Source organism: Tenrec ecaudatus, chromosome 18 (genome assembly GCF_050624435.1).
Source record: "Tenrec ecaudatus isolate mTenEca1 chromosome 18, mTenEca1.hap1, whole genome shotgun sequence".
In the NCBI taxonomy this organism is placed as follows: Eukaryota; Metazoa; Chordata; class Mammalia; order Afrosoricida; family Tenrecidae; genus Tenrec; species Tenrec ecaudatus.
In genome coordinates this window covers 63,135,930-63,148,987 of record NC_134547.1, presented here as the reverse complement: position 1 = coordinate 63,148,987, position 13,058 = coordinate 63,135,930, and the positions used below count along the sequence as shown (strand labels likewise).

At 43.4% G+C, this 13,058-nt stretch overlaps 1 pseudogene; it reads left to right on the top strand.

The window, feature by feature from the left end:
* The first annotated feature begins 12,337 nt into the window (after nucleotides 1-12,337).
* On the top strand, nucleotides 12,338-12,774 carry LOC142432697 (SOSS complex subunit C-like; annotated as a pseudogene).
* Nucleotides 12,775-13,058: the final 284 nt, after the last annotated feature.

The following is a 13,058-nucleotide window of genomic DNA, read 5'->3' as shown; positions in this document are numbered from 1 at the left end:
TAGGAGCTACGAGAAAGTTGTATTTTTCATCATTGCTACATCGCACCCTGAATGACTCATCTCCTCCCGGAGACCCTTCTGTAAGGGGATGTCCAGTGGCCTACAAATGGGCTTTGGGTCTCCACTCCACATATACACCCCTCATTCACTATGGTAAACTTTTTTGTTCTGATGATGCCTGATACCTGATCCCTTTGACACCCTGTGATCACACAGGTTGGTGTGCTTCTTCCATGTGGGCTTTGTTGCTTCTGAGCTAGATGGCCGCTTGTTTACCTTCAAGCCTTTAAGACCCCAGACACTATATCTTTTAATAGCCGGGCACTATCTCTTTCTTTGCCACATTTGCTTATGCACCCATTTGTCTTCAGCGATCATATCAAGGAGGTGAGCAAACAATGATATGATTTTTTGAGAGGACGTCTTCTAAGGGGCATTCTGGCTGTACTTCCTTCAAAACAGATCAGCTCGTTCTTCTGGCAGTCCAGGTTATTTTAAGTACTTTTTCCCAGAACCAATTCTCCAGACTTCCTTTTCTCATTGTCTTGCTTTCACATACATATGAAGTGATGGAAAATAGTCAAAGCTGCATCAGGCTCACCTTTGTACTCAAATTGGTATCTTTGCTTTTTAACACTTTACAGAGGCACTTTTATAGCAGATGTGCCCAATACAATACGCTGTTTGATTTTTTTTTTTTTTAAACGGCTGCTTCCATGGACGTTGCTTGCGGATGAAAGTAAAATAAAATCCTTCACAATTTCAGTCTTTTCTCAGGTCATCATAACGTAGCCTAATGGCTGGGAGGATTTTTGCTTGCTTTATCTTGAGGCGTAATCTGTACTGGAGGCTCTAGTCTTAGATCTTCATCAGTCAGCACGTCAAAACTCCTTTCCTTTCAGCAAGCAAGGTTATGTCATATACACATCGAAGGTTATTGAGTTGTCCACCAATCATTCGTCTTCATAACCCAGCTTCTTGGACTATTGCTCAGCATGCAAACTGAAGAAGTATGGTGGAAGGATACAACATTGACACATATATCCGTCCATAATTTAAGCCACACAGTACACCTTGGTTCCGTCTGAATTACTGCCTCTTGCTCAATGAGCAGGTTCCACATGAGCACAAGTCAGTGCTCTGGAATTCCCAGTCTTCACAATGTTATCCATAATTTGTTATGCTCGATACAGCTGAATTCCTTTGGCATCAATAAAACACAAGTAAACATCTTTTTGAATCTCAGCTTTCAGCCAAGATTCATCTAACCTCAGCAATGATCCCTTGTTCTACATCCTTTTCTGAATCTGGCTTAAGTTCCATGTCGATGCAACTGTTTTTGAGTAACTTTAGCAAAGTTTTAGCTGTGTGTTCTGTTAGATCACCTTTCTTGGGAATGGGCACGAATTTGAATCTCTTCCAATTGATGAAACAGTCTTCCAAATTTCTTGACAGAGAAAAATTAGAACTTCTAGCTCTGCGTCTGTTTGTTGAAACATCTCAATTGGTCTTCTGTCAATTCCTGGAGCCTTGGTTTCACCAGTGCCTTTTGGACATCTTCCTTCAATACTATCAATTTCTCATCACATGCTATCTCTTGAATGTTGACCAATTTTTTATGATACAATGACTCCTTCCATCTTCTTTAGCTGCTTCCAGAGTTATTTGATATTTTGTCCAGAGACTCCTTCAGTATTTCAATGAGGGGTTCGAATTGTTTCTTCAGCTCTTTCCGCTTGAGAAATATTGAACATGGTCTTTCCTTTGGTTTTCTAATTACTAGTCTTTGCACATTTCATTATATTAAAGTTTACTTTGTCTTCTGGGGCCACCCTGTGAAATCTTCTGCTCAACTCTTTTACCCCATCTCTTAATTCATGCACTTTACTTACTCTACATTCAAGAGCAAGTTTCAGTCTCTTTGACATCCATTTTGGCCTTCTGTGTTAGTCTGGGTACTTTGGAGAAACAAATCCTCAGAAATTCATGTGTAAGAGAGAACTTTATATAAAAGGTAAGTGCACATTAAGAAAACATCCCAATCCAATGCTGCCCAAGCCCCACAAGTCCAACATTAACCCATATGTCCAACACCAATCCACAAAGTCCTCCTCCATCTCACAAAACACACGCAGTGACGCCGACTGCAGGAGGAAAGCCAAATCAGTGAGCATGTAAGCATCTGAGCATTGGCAGGGGTCTCCACATGGCTGCTCCAGCACCCAGGGCTGCATCAGGGTAGGTCCATGTGGCTTCTCCTCAGGGACATATTGAAGGAAGTGAGCCTTGCCAGCTGAAGCAGGGAACTGGCTAAGGCAGCTGCACCCTGGTCTGACCATCACAAAGCAAGAGACCGGAGAACTAGAAAGGTGAGGCTCACTGAGCCCTTTATCCCTCCACCCTTCAATTAACCCCACATGTGTTTATCGGCCAGGTTGGCACAATAAACTAACTCTATCACCTTCCATGACCCCTTTTCCTGACTGCGGCTTTTTTTGAGGAGCCCTGGTGGCGGAGTAGTTACATGTAGGGCTGCTATCCACAAAGTCAGCAGTTTGAACCCACCAACCACTCCTTGAAAGAAAGACCAAGCTTTCTAATCCCATAAAGAGTTATAGTCTCAGAAACTCAGAGAGGCAGTTTTACCCTGTCCTATAGAGTTGCTGTGAGTCGGCGTTGACTAGATGACAGTGAGTTTGATTTGGGGTTTGCTTTCTTCACAACGCTCCTAATGTCAGCCCATGACTAATCTTTGGTCATTAGTATTCAATGCATCAAATCTATTCTTGGGGGATCTATTCAGGTGGGATAGACTAATGTACTTTGTTTTAATTTTCTTCAATTTTAACTATAGTTTGCATAAGCAATTGCTGGTCTATTCCACACTTGGCCCTGGCCTTGTGCTCACTGTGATATTACATAGTTTTCATTGTCTGTTTGCACAAATATATCTTATTTGATTTCTGTGTATTCCATTCATTTAGGTCCACATGTACAATGGCTGTCTACATTATGGGAAAAAACAGTATTTCAACAAAATTCTATCATGCAAAATTCTGTGTCATTTTTAACACGAAGGCCATATTTTCCGATTACTAATCCTCCTTCTTGCCTTCCAACTTTTACATTTCAAATCACATGTTAATGCATCTTGTTTGTATGTTTCAGCAATTTCAGACTGCAGGCTTTGGTAACATCTTCTATTTCTTTATTTTTTTTTTGCCTAAATGGTTGGTACATAAGGTTGGATAACAGTCATATTAAACCCTGGTGGCACTATTGTGTAAGTGTTGGACTGCTAAGCACAAGATCAGTGGTTCAAAACCATCACTCATTCAGTGGGAGTAAAATGAGGCTCTTCTGTTCCCGTAAAGATTTGCAGCCTTGGGTCATCATGAGTTGAAACGGACAAGATGGCAGTCGTTGGGGCTTCCGTTCCCATGGCAGGTGTATGGGTCTTATCCTATCACTGACAGCATTAAGATGTCATTCCTAGCATAGTAGACTCGGGATTGTTTGATTCAAAGTGACCAATTCTAGTCCATTTCACTTCCCCCAGGCCGACGACTTCTATCTTCAAGCATTCCATTTGATTTCAGACTTTGTAGTCTACCCTCCAATTAAGAATGGACACTTGAAGCTGTTTCTTCTCTTGTTCAATCGTCCCACGCCTGCAAATGAAGGCCTTGAAAACCTGACTCCATCCACATCACCAAGAGCAACTCTACGTGAGGAGGTGGTTCTTCCCAGCCGTATTCTGAGAGCCTTCTCACCCGGGGCGCTCCCTTCTGGCACGGTATTAAACTCGGCCCTGTTGCTAATCATCAGGTTTTCCTTGAAGTAGATCGCCAGGTCCTTTTGCCTACGTTGTGTACGTCTGGAAGCTCTGCTGGCGATTGAGATCGTGGCGGCCTCCCTGCCCGCATCACAGTAACATGTAAATTACCACAGTACAAACTGACAAGCAAGTGGGGGTTCTTCTTGGTAGCTGTTTGAAGACCCTCAGAATGATTTTCATTGAAAGATATCTTTGTAAACTGCCAGGAATAAAAAGTATAATTCAAGTGCTGCTGTTTCTCTGTGCCTTTTGTTTCAATGAAGGTGATCTTTTTCTGTATTGCCTGTTCACGTCTCTCACCAGTCTCACCAGGGAGATGCATTCTTCTTTTCTATGAGACTTCCGCCAAAGAAGAAAATGTTGAGATTGCTGCCGTTTCGCCTTCTCTGTCTCAACCTGGCTGATTCAGGCTCAGGTTTACAGATCAAAGGACAGCAATCAGAGCAGGGTTTTGGCAGGTGGTCCGGCAAATATTTCAGCTGACAAAGCACCTGCAGGTCAGAGGGGGTGTGTGGAGGGGGCAGGGACTGCTTGACTGGACAGGTCATCCCACGGATACACCCTCGTTTCAGCAGCTGTGGTTGGCAACAGGATCTAGATCCAAATGAAAAACAGACAAAATAAACAAGTTTGGGTAATACCCCTATTCTGTAACTAATGTTTTCCCTCAATAGAAAGGAAGTAAGACCCAGTAGAAATAAAAGGACTCAACCATACTTAACCTTTCGGATAATACTAAATAAACTCGATTAGGCAGCCAGGGTACAATAAATCATATAAATGCAAAAGATACCACCAGAAAGTCATTTTAAAAATCTTTCATTTTTAAAAACAGACTTTTCATTTTCAAAACTGTGTTACTGACTGATCTGATTGCGATCAGAAGACAAGGTGTTAGCTGGAATGGGAGAAAAATGCAGGACAAAATTCAAAATCACACACACACACACACACACACACACACATACACACACACACCCAGACTACTTCCACTCAACTCACAATAAAAAGTTTGAACAAAAACCAGATTCAATGTCTGAGACAGACTGACAGGAGCCCAGAGACCATGGTCCAAAAGCCAGAGGAAAAGCAAAAACAAGTCACTGCCACCACAGGGATTCCGCCTTAGATGATTGGAGCGCAGGGTGAACTGCCTCTGTGGGTTTCCAAGACTAACTCTTTCTTTCAATTATTATTATATATCATTTTATTGGGGGATCTTACAGCCCTTATAACAATCCATACATTAATTGTATCGAGCACATTTGTACATATGTTGCCATCATCATTTTCAAAACATTTTCTTTCTACTTGAGTCCTTGATATCAGCTCCTCTTTTTTCCCTGCCTCCCCCACCTTCACATCCAGTGACCGCTTGATAAATTATTTTTTTCTTATCTTACACCATCTGATGTCTTCTCCCTTCACTTATGTCTTCTCCCTTCACTTATGTTCATCTCCCTTGGGGGGTGGGGGGTGTTATACGTCAATCATTGTGATCGGGTCCACGTTTCTCCCTCTTCTCCTCTCATCTTACCCCTACCCTGATGGTATCACTACTCCCATTATTGTTCCTGAGGGCTTTATCTGTGTGGATTCTGTATGTTGAGGGCTCTTACCTGTACCAGTGTACATGCTCTGGACTAGCAGGATTTGTAAGGTAGAACTGGGGTCATGACAGTGGGGGGTGTAGCAGGGAAGCATTTAAGAACTAGAGGAATAGTGTGTTTTTCAGTGCTATACTTCACCGTGGCTGACTCATCCCTTCTTGGGACCCGTCTGTGATGAAACATACAACATTCCTCTAGTTCTTTAATGCTTCCCCCCGACACACCAAGCATTCTACCCCCTCCTTGCCATCGACTTTAAATCTCTTGTTTTACCTTTTTCCCTGGGTTTGTTGTCCCTCCACCCCCTGCCTTTCCCCATGTCCCCTTGGAACCATCAGTCCCGTTGAATTCCCCTTGGAAGACTGTCACTCTTTATGGGAGTAGAAAGCTTCCTCTTTTTCCATAGATATTCTTCAAACTTGAATTAAACCCATCTCTGGAGATCACCTATCAGTCATGATGACAATAGGCTTATAAAGTGAACTCTAATACCCATGAAGAACATACTCCTCAGAACAATCAACCAGATGACACCTAAAGAGCAGCCTTTGCCCCAAACATGGGCATCAAAGGAAGATAGGGCAGGAAAGATGGGCGAGTGGAACCATGAGACCCAAGGAGGAAACGGTAAACATGTTTTTATATCGAGGGGATGTAACCAGTATCTGGAAACCAAGTGTGTATAAATCGTGGAAAGACAGCTGGACACTCCCTTACAGAAGGGTCGTGAGGAGGAGGAGAGCCAGTCAGGGTGCAGTATAGCAACGATGAAAAATACAACTTTCCTCTAGTTCCTCAATGCTTCCTCCTTCCCCACTATCATGATCCGAATTCTCCCTTGCAAATCTGGCTAGACCAGAGGATGTACACTGGTACAGATAGCAACTGTAAGCACAGGTAATCCAGGATAGATGATCCCTCCAGGACCAGTGCTGAGAGTGGCGATACTGGGAGGGTGGGGTAGAAAGGGGGAACTGATTACAAGGATCTACATATAACCCCCTCCCTGGGGGGTAGACAACAAAAAAGTGGGTGAAGGGAGACGTCGGACAGTGTAAGATATAACAAAATAATAATGTATAAATTATCAAGGGTTCATGAGGGAGAGGGCAGCAGAGAGGGAGGGAAAAAATGAGGAGCTGATGCCAGGGCTTTGGTAGAGAGCCAATGTTTTGAGAATGATGAGGGCAACAAGTGTACAAATGTGCTTTACACAATTGATGTATGTATGGATTGTTATAAGAGTTGTATGAGCTCCCAATAAAATGATTTTTAAAAGTTAAAAAATGCTGAAAGAAAAACTAACATGCTCTGTCAATTTTCACCCAAATTTCAATAAAATGTTAAAAAAAATAGCAGTAAACATCTCAGAACACCAAACAAACAAAACACTGCTCATGTGCTCTCTGCATTGCTGTTGTTAAGTGCTATCGAGTCAGATCCAGTCCACAGCTACCAGATACACAATGTGTGTTCAATGTAGGTACTCTTTAATAATTTAAAATTATTTTTAATTACTTGAGATTAATACATTGTCAAGTCATTCCATAGTTTGATCACCTCCAGCACAATCAGTTTCCATACATTCTTTTTCTATATGGACCCTTTCATGTCATCAACCCATTCACCCCACTATCGCCTCTGTGTATTCCCCCCCAAAAAAAAACCCCTTATTCCACTTGATGACTCTATAGATTCATCAGTCCTGACCTTCTAAATTTTTTTAATTTAAGAAAGTAATAATTCCATTACCCAGAGGTAACCAGTGTCAACCACTTTGCTCATGTTGTTAGGGGCCATCAAATCAGTTCCAACCCATAGCGACCCTGTGCGCAACAGAACCAAACACTGCCCAGTCCTTTGCCACCCTCCCAGTGGTTCCTATGCCTGAGCCCATGGTTAGCACTCATGGTGTCCAGCCAACTCGTCAAGGACCTTCTTTTCCACTGCCCCTCCACTTTACCAAGCATGATGTCCTTCTCCAGGGATAATCCGTCCAACGCACATAAGACAAAGCCTTGCCATCCTTGCCTCTAAGAAGCATTCTGGCCATACTTCTCCCAAGGCAAATGCATTTGTCCTCTTGGCAGTCCATGATACTTTCAATATTCTTCACCAGCACCACAAGTCAAATGCATCAATTCTTCTCCAGTCTTCTCTGCTCAATGTCCAACTTTTACGTGCATTTGAAGCAATTGAAATGGCTCGACCGGAAAACACTCCTAAAGGCCAACAAACAGTCCTTGAACCAACTACAGGCTTTTCTTTGTTGTTGTTTTATCATTGACTTTTTGTTGTAGTTTTGTTTTCTTTTGTTACTTTGTTTTGCTCTTTCTTATTTTTGTGCATGTTATTATCTCTGCAGGTCTGTCTAAATAAGATAAGCTGAATGAAAAATCTGGAGGAGAAAACAATAGAACCAATGGTTCCAGGGGGGACATGGGAGAGGAGAACGTGGGGGGAAAGGAAGTGGTGTTAACAAACTCAGGGACAAGGGAACAACAAGTGATCCAAATTGGTGGTGAGGAGGGTGTAGGAGGCCTGGTAGGGCATGATCAAGGGTAATGTAACCGAGCGGAATTATTGAAACTCAAATGAAGGCTGAGCATGATAGTGGGACAAGAGGAAAGTCAAAGGAAATAGAGGAAAGAGCTAGAAGGCAAAAGGCATTTACAGAGGTCTAAATAAAGGCATGTACATATGTAAATATATCTATATATGAGGATGGGGAAATAGATCTATGTACATATATTTATAGGTTTAGTATTAAGGTAGCAGATGGACATTGGGCCTCCACTCAAGTACTCCCTCAATGCAAGAACACTTTGTTCTATTAAACTGGCATTCCATGATGCTCACCTTCCCAACACAATCACTGAAGACAAAGTGGGTGCATAAGCAAATGTGGTGAAGAAAGTTGATGGAGCCGGCTATCAAAAGATATAGTATCTAGGGTCTTAAAGACTTTAAGGTAAACAAGCAGCCATCTAGCTCAGAAGCGACAAAACCCACATGGAAGAAGCACAGCAGCCTGTGTGATCACGAGGTGTTAAACGGATCAGGTATCAGGCATCAAAGAACAAAAATCATATAATTGTGAATGAGGGGGAGTGCAGAGGGGTGACCCAAAGCCCATCTGTAGGCAACTGGACATCCCCTTATGGAAAGGTCACGGGGAGGAGACGAGCTAGTGAGGGAGCAGTGTAGCAACAATGAAACATACAACTTTCCTCTAGTTCTTAAACGTTTCCTCCCACACCACTATCATGATCCCAATTCTACCTTACAAATCTGGCTAGACCAGAGGATGTATACTGGTACAGATAGGAACTGGAAACACAAGGAATCCAGGACAGATGATCCCTTCAGGACCAGTGGTGAGAGTGGTGATACCGGGAGGGTGGAGGGAGGGTAGGGTAGAAAGGGGGAGCCAATTACAAGGATCTACATATAACTTCTTCCCTGGGGGATGGACAACCAAAAAGTGGGTGAAGGGAGATGTCGAACAGTGTAAGATATGACTAAATAATCATTTATAAATTATCAAGGATTCATGAGGGAGGGGGGAGTGGGGAGGGAAGGGGGAAAAATGAGGAACTGATACCAAGGGTTTAAGTGGAGAGCAAATGTTTTGAGAATGATGAGGGCAACAAATGTACAAGTGTGTTTTAAACAATTGATGTATGTGTGGATTGTGATAGGAGTTATATAAGCCCCCAATAAAATGTTTTTTTTTAAAAACAATAAAAAATAAATTAAAAGAAGAAAAGAAAGAAAGAAAATACCATGGCTTGGATCAAGCACACTTTAGTCCTCAAAGTAACCTCCCTCCTTTTCAGTATTCTAAAGAGGTCTAGTGCAGGAGCTGTACCTAATGCAATGTGTCTTTTGATCTCTTGACTGCTGTTTCCATGAGCATTGACTGTGGACAAGCAAGACAAAATCCTTGATAACTTCAGTCTTTTCTCCATTTATCATGATGTTAACTATTGGTCCAGTTGTGAAAATTTTGGTCTTTGCTTTTAGTTTTCATCATGTAATTTTTAAAATTGTGGTAAAAATATACACAACAAAACATTCTCCAATTCAACAACTTCTACAAGTGTAATTCAATGTCATTGATTATACTCTTTGTGTGTACACCATTATTGATATCCTTTTCAAAATTATTCCACCACAGTGAACATAAACTCAATGCCCCCTAAGCAAAAACTTCCTCCTTCACCCGTGGTAACCATTGGTTAAGTGTGCTTTCTTTCTTTTTTTAGTAGTTTTTTGGATATAATGTTCACATGTCATACAATTCCAGGTTTAATTGCCTTTTTAAAGAGTTATATATGCATCATCACAATCAGTTTCATGCTCCCTCCCCTTCGTCCATTCATTGTTTGCTCCCCAGATCCCCCACTCTCCCCACGCCCCACCCCCGAGGATTTTGGTCTTCACATTGAGCCATAATCCATATTGAAGGCTGCAATCCTTGATCTTCATCAACAAGTGCTTCTTCTTCCACCTCTTCTCTGTCAGTTTGTCGTACTGTGGTGGCCTGAGTGTTGCTGGGATGCTGGAAGCTACGTCACCGGGAGTTCAAATGCCAGCAGGGTCACCCACAGTGAACAGGTTTCAGTGGAGCTTCCAGATGAAGAACAGGCTTGGGAGGAAGTAACTGTTGAGAACCACATGCATAGCTCCAAAGCACTTTGCCCATGGCCAAAATTTAAAAATATTTTTGCTAGGTTTACTACATTCGTGTGCTTTATAGATCACAGTTTTATGTTCTGTTCATATTCTATGGGTTTCATTTTACATTATTTTGTGAACACTTTTCTAAGTCTATAAATTTTTTAGAAAACTTACTGTTTAATGGTCACCCAAACCCTAAGCCCTTTATCCGTGTCTACTTATTTCCCACCCAGTCCTTGACCCACGCAGGGTAGTGCCATTGCTAATGACCACTTAGCTCGGCTCAACCCCCAAAACCCACTGCCATTGGCTTCAGACTGCCAACCTTTAGGTGAAGAGTCCCACTACCAAGAATCCCCATTGCTGTGGACGCCATTGCAACATGTAATGACCTCACAGGACAGCAGAGAACTACCACGTCTTTTCCTGTGAAGCAGCTGTGGCGTTAGCACATGGGTGCTTTGGCCGCTGGGCCACTACATAGAATCCTTACATTAATCCTAAGAGTTGCTGTTGGCTGCCATCAAGTTGGCCCCCCAGCTCTTGGTGACCCTACATGCAACCAAAGGAAGACATGCCCAGTCATGGATTAGACCATGTATCCATTGGGTCTATATTGGCTAAGTTTCAGAAGTCAACTGCCGGACTGTTTTTCCTAGTGTGCCTTAAGTGTGTAGGCTCTGCTGATGCCTTTTTACCATCATAGCAAAACGCAAGCTTTTTCTGACAGGCAGGGAGGGGGTGGCTGTGGATCTCCCGCGCAGAAAGAAGGCAAGAATCCTACCCTCAAACCATCCAATTTTGGCTACTGATAGTGCATAAGCCAGAGGGCAGGATGGTGGCAGGTAGGATAGGAGACCGGGAAGGAGGAGTGGTAAAGGAGGGAGAATGAAGCCCTTGCATGGCGGAAGGTGCTGAGAGGGACTTGGGAGAGTTAGGTTGGACTTCGATCGTTATTAACAGCCTCTTACATCTGTGTAGGGAGCTGTGTGTTTTGCTGTCACCTTTATTATCTCATTTGAGTAAAAACAAAACAAAGAAACCTGTGAACGAGATTAGGAGAAGGCTGTCAGAACCAAGAGGTAACCTGATTGAGCTTTTCTTTCTTTTTAAGCCAACTTTTAACTGTAGAATAGTTTTCGCAATAGAGAACACTTATAAAGCCAGGGCAGTCTCCATTTCTCCTTCATCCAGTTCCCCCTAGTTTAAACAGCTTGTCTTTCCATGGTGCATGCCTAGTTTTAACCCAGAAATAGACATTCATATGAACTAAACTTAATTCAGCGTTCACTCATGTCCATACGTTTCAGGATCCCAATCACACTGCATTTAATCATTAGGTCTCCATAGTCTCTGTCCGGAGCCATGAGGCCCAGCCATTACTTGGAATTTATTAGCCCGAGCTCTGGGGATTCTTCCAGCCCAGCCTACGTGACAGAGCCCTGCAGCTGTGTCTGACATACTTAGCTTGCCAGACATCGATAAGGAAGTCGCTCTCTGTCTGCACGATTCTGTTCTGCAGTCACTGTTCCGGAATGAACTCTGCTTGCAAGCTTGGGTAAAAATGCGTGTAATCATTATATATAAGCACCTGCATCCTGCCTCCTCCCGCCTTCCCCACATAAACTGCAACCTTTTACTCAATAAACGAGATTTGATCAGGCTACTGTCCTGTCTCCATTTCTTGTGTCTCTTGTCCCCCCAATTCCCACTCCCTTCTCCAGGGTCCGCGTTGAAGTTCCCGCGGGTCGGGACAAGTCTCCTCTGGTCTGTGACGCTTTCAGAATGTCCTTGTTGAATGGCCTTGGCAGTCATTCCATAGGAAAAAGACGAGGCTTTCTATTCTCGTAAGATTTACAGCCTCAGAAACCTGGGGGGCAGTTCTACCCTGTCTTATGGGGTTGTGATGAGTCAGACTGGACTTGATGACAGTGTGTTTGGTTTTGAATCCCTTCACTTGAGATTCTCTTCTCCTTCTTCTTCCTCCTCCTCCTCCTCCTCCTCCTCTTCTTTTTCATGGCTAGACTGGGGTAACTGGTTTTGAGGATGCCTTCTGAGCCTTTCAAGTTCTGGCTTTTTGCTCTGAGTGGTCACCCTTGCCTGAAAGCCATGACCTGACAGCCCAGGCTATGCCGGGTGGCCTCGGGTCTCCGGCAATTCTCGTGTTGACCAGTTGCTACAGAAGGTAAATGAAACAGACCATATGATGGCAGGCAATGCTTCAGGACAAGGAACTAGTCTTCCCTGACACCGTGTCCAAAGGACTTGAGATGCAGTCTCCCCGTCCTCTCGCCTCAGAGTATTCTAACAGGCCTTCTCCCAAGACAGATTTGATTGTTCTTCTGACAGCCACAGTTTTCAAACTAAAAATAGGGCTGCAGTCTTAGCTGAACTGGACAAAGAAAAGAAAATTACTCATGCAGAGAACCAATCGCCAACAAATCATCCTGGAGCTAGCACGGTGCTCTGGAGACCCTCTCTTAACGAGGATTTCCGGGACCCTGCCGAGCAGCAGCACCTGGCAGCCAACAGAAGGCTGCTTTGCAGCACGCTGGTGCACATCCATCTGGATACTTCATCACTCAAGACTCTGCATTTGGGAATCTTATTCTTACGGTTTTACTTCGCCTTGACCCAGAGTGAAGGAAACATTTGTCATCCCAAAAGCCAAAGCTACCATCAACCAAACTGTGACTTTCAGAATTCTGGTGAACTTTTACATTTTTGGCCTTCTTAAGAGAAAGGTCCATGTGACCGAGGAGGGTCACCTCAGTACGGAGAGCACAGGAGGCTGCGTCCTCTAAGGAGGAGGCTGGGCTACCTGGGACTCGATTGCCCTTTGGTAATGTAGTTTGCTCTTTAACCTTCAATCAGACTTGGAACTGCACAGTCACACAAGCTCGCCATTACCCCTCATGTGGGAAAAA